Below are 4771 nucleotides of genomic sequence, written 5' to 3'. Positions count from 1 at the left end.
GAAATCTTAGTTTCCAGGGAAAACTAAGTAGTAACCAATTTTCAACTCTATGTTACATCAGAATTTTTTTTGATGGCAAACTTATGAATCCATTAAGCACAAAGTATGTTTTTCAACAGTTCCAAATATCCTTAGTTTTTTTGCAGCAAGTCAGAAGCACAAATCTACATATAGTAGTTAGTGTTTTAGCCTCTTATCTATTAGATATTCAGTGAATTCAATCTCAATTTATCATTCAAGCAAAACTTTAACTTTTTAGGTTACCGAAGACTTTGAAAGCTATCTTAACAATTACCCCCCATGAAAACGTTGAGACAGACAAAATTTACTATCACTTTAAGTCATCCTTTCGTTAACAAATTGAAACAGAGACAACGTGAGTTTATTTGACCTTCAGCAAATCTAGGTAGAATAAAAGGGTTTTTTTTTTTTTAAATGTTAATAAACATTGTCTATCTCAAACCAACCAACTTAAATTAGCTTAAACACTGAATACGTTTTACTTGGGTCCACATGAGACAATTTGTTTCCCATGATTAATTTGTACCTGGAACATTGGTGGGGAAATCTGAAGTCGGTGTTCTTCAATCCTTGCAATCTAGGGTGGGAGGAGGAGCTGATGGTGACTGAGGCCTTGAGGAGCCAGTTATGCAAGCCACCCTTCCCCAGGGGGGGCAGAAAAGGAATGGGAGAAGGGAGGGCAGAAGAGGAGAGGTGCCAGCAGAAGGCAGACAAAGAAAATTCCCAGTTTTAAGTCTTGTTAGCTCAGACAGAGGAGCAGACTCTAGGTTTTTAGTTTAGTTTTGGTCTCCACCAGTGGAATTAGGCAGAGCATGTCAGTCCAGAGAAGACAGGGAATTTCCCCAAAACAAAGGAATTTCAACAGCTGTTTGGGAATATTCCTTAAAGTTCCCATTCTGAGGAAGAATAACCAGAGACATTTGGCTCTAATTATCTAGTCATTGAACCAGGAAATGAACAAAACGCAAGTCCCCACGCACAGTCACACGGGGACTCCAACCTGCCACCCGGTGCCCAGCGCCCAATGCCTGAGAGTTGCAGCATTGTTCCTCTTCCCTTGTGGAATTACTAGTGCAACTCTGTGAGGTGATCAGGCTCCCCTTATGCCTATTATGGGCAGGTCTGCCAAAACGAAACCGAATTCTTAATGATAGGCAAAAATCTGTTAGAAGATGGCTGACAGGACTGATAGGGGAATCCCAGTCCCTGCCTGAAGATTCCCATTCCGGGTTTTCCTTCCCACCCCACTTGCCCCACAAACAGACTATAAATTGTCACCTCTGCTTATGCTCAGGGCTCAGACCTCTGGAAAATAATCTTCTCTGAGCCCACCATTGTGAAATAAACCTCCTGCCTTCCAAGTCTCTGAGTGCCACTTGGTTCTTCTGCCAGGTGATCCAGACCAGATTCCGTAATATTACCAGTCTGGAGTGTGCTCCCTGATCTGTTTCCTGGGCCTCACAGGTTCTGTTAGCATACACGGGTCCTTGCCCTGGCACGCCAAGATGCCTGGTCTCCTGTGGATCAAGCAGTCCACTGATGCCAGATGAGGCTGCCTCTCCCGCGCCCCAACTAATCAGTTGGATGAAAATTTTTTACTTTTTATCTATTTTTTAATATAATTTATTGTCAAGTTGGCTAATGTACAGTGTGTAAAGTGTGCTCTTGGTTTTTGGAGTAGATTTCCATGGTTCTGGAAAAATATTTTTAAAAAATTGATTAATGGGGCGCCTGGGTGGCTCAGTCNCCTGGAGCCTGTTTCGGATTCTTTCTGTCTGTCTGTCTCTCTCTCTCTCTCAGAAATAAATTTTAAAAATTGATTAAGTTCCTAGTAATATATATAAGAAAAAATCAGAGAAGGTACTAATAACTGTTATTAAGAATGATAAAAGTAGAGGGGCGCCTGGGTGCCTCAGTTGATTAAGCATCCAACTCTTCTTTTTTTAAGTTTGTATTCATTTTTTCAGAGACAGAAAGAGACAGTGAACAGGGGGAGGGGCAGAGAGAGAGAGGGAGACACAGAATCCGAAGCAGGCTCCAGGCTCTGAGCTGTCAGCATAGACCCCAACGCAGGGCTCAAACCCACAAACCATGAGATTATGACCTGTGCTGAAGTCAGACACTTAACCGACTGAGCCACCCAGGCGCCCCAAGCATCCAACTCTTGATTTTGTCTCAGGTCATGATCTCAGGGTTGTAGGATCAAGCTCTGCATCAGGCTCTGTGCTGACAACACAGAATCTGCTTGGGATTCTCTCCCTCTCTCTGTCCCTCCTCTGCTCATGCACATGCATGTGCATGTGCTCTCTCACTTTCTGAAAATAAATTAATAAACTTAAAAAAAGAATAAGAGGAGAAAATAAAAAGATCATGAATGATATTAAAAACAACGTTTGCTAATAATCTTTTAATTTGAAATAGAATTGCGAAAATCTTGATGAATATAGCTTACCAAAATGTACATTAGAAGGAATTTTTAAATCTCCATAGTTACATAAAAATTAAAGAAATTGAATTAATTAAAAATTTTCTCAGAAAGAACTCAAGATTCAGATATCTTCATAAGCAAGTTTTACTAAATATTTAAGGAATAAAAATCATCAATCTTAAAGAAAATCTTCCAGAAAAAAACAAGAAAAAGAAAGAGAGAACTCTCCCTAGGCCAATCATTAATCTTTTTGCCTTCATATACTTTCCCTTTTGCATGCACTGCTCTGCATTATGGGGAAGTATATTTCTCAGGTTGCCTTACTAACCAACTTTCATATAGGTTCAGTTAAGAAGAGGCTCTGATGTGTAAGACTGGAGTGTAAGAGAAGCAGAGAAACCAGGACTCTCCTTCCTTTCTCACTTAGCTCTGAACAGCCTATCAGACGGTTGCGCAATTCCCTCCTGGGTCCCAAGTCCAACAGGACTGACGCTACTGTGGTTCTTAATGGATGACGCCAGCTTCTGGTTTTCTCGGGCTTTACCACTTCCTCCATTGTCCCTCCATACCTGGAGGTTGTAGAGATTTTCTACTCTTCTTCACTGAGTTGCCTCATTGCATTTGTCCATTAGCTGTATAACAACCTTCTGTACTTAATCCCCCTTTCTGTTTTCCAGGCTGGGCACTGCCTGATAATAACTCTTGTATTAAGAGTGCCCTCAGGGAATAGGCCCTCACAATGAGTTTCTGGAAGTAGCTTTTGAACTGTAGTTCAGTGTTGACCTCCTTGCAGGTGAAAAAATGGAATCCTGGAAACTTATACTGTAATTATCTTTTATATTGCTTGGAATGAAGTAACTTTTGTAAGGTTTTGGAAAATCACATATCTTCACTATGTAAGAATAATAATGACTATGTCTGTGAGGTAGGGTGGTTAATTATTTTTCCCCCTAAAAGAAAAAAATTATTCTTGCCTCTGACTTTTTCCATTACAGTATTACATACCCAACATAGAATTGTGGGTGATAATGGAGATTTTTTAAATGTTTCATTATGAAAATGTTCAAATATGCAAAATATGAATTATATAATGAATGCACATAGGCCCCCCCATCTAGATTCTGCAATATTTATGAAATTCTAAAACTTCATATACTGAAAAGACACCATAATATTAAAATGTGCAAGAGACAACAACAGACTCTTCAGAGATGTTCAAATTGACAATAAGCATATAAAATGGTGGTTAACCTACTTAGTAAACACAGGAATGCAGAATTAAGCCACTATAAGATACTAGATACAACTTTTAAACCAGGATTGATAAAATAATTGTCAAAAACAAGTATTGATAAAGATGTAGAGCACCAGTAAGATCTAAGCACTGCTAGTAGGAGTGTAGATTGCTATAATCTCTTATGAAAATATTAGGGCATTATTTACTAGATTTGAAGACATGTTCATCCTTATATCCCAGAAATTGCTTTGGGACGTTTTTAATAGTTTTAATGATAGAATTATCCATAATGCTCCAAACTAGGAAAACCTCAAAATATCCATAACTAGTAAAATGAATTTTTTAAATTGTGGTTATTTATACAATGGAAAACTAAACAGCAATGGGAATGAATAAACTACTGCTATAGCAACAACATGGATGAATCTCACAAACAAGACTGCATTAAGGAAGCCAGACATAAAAGACTGTATACTATATGATTCTATTTACATAAAACTCAAAAATAAATAAAACTGGAATATTGGCTATCATCTTGTGGTGGGATCATCAGCAAAACCAGTGTAGGCACCTAAAACTCTCAGAGAGGAATTCATCTAACAAGAATGTTGGTCAAAAAGTGTGAGGTGAGAAGAATCCCTTTTTCTATGTTTTATTCTCCTACAATGTGGCCACTGGAGAGAACCATTCAAGGGAAGAACCAGACTACAGACCCACTTTCTAGCTAGAGAACCAAAAAGGAATTCCTTAGGGGCCACAGTGTGGTGGAGATCACTGAGAATAGGGAATGTGAGAAAGGAATTCCATCAAGTTGTGTATCAACTCCTCAGCTCAACCCCAGCTTACACATATAAATCAAGTACATATGAAACAAACATCACTTTACCCACCAATAGCAAAATACTTATTTTTCAAACACATATGGTATATTCACAAAAATGGACAATATTCTTGGTCATAAAACAAGCATCAGCAAATTTTCAAAACTTGAGCCTATGAAGAGTATATTATCTGAACACAATGGAATCAAACTAGGAATCAAACAATAACAAATACAATGGGAAAAATACCACAACACTTGGAAA

Source organism: Crocuta crocuta, unplaced genomic scaffold, assembly GCF_008692635.1.
Source record: "Crocuta crocuta isolate KB4526 unplaced genomic scaffold, BGI_CrCroc_1.0 scaffold1103, whole genome shotgun sequence".
In the NCBI taxonomy this organism is placed as follows: Eukaryota; Metazoa; Chordata; class Mammalia; order Carnivora; family Hyaenidae; genus Crocuta; species Crocuta crocuta.
This window is presented reverse-complemented; position numbering follows the sequence as displayed.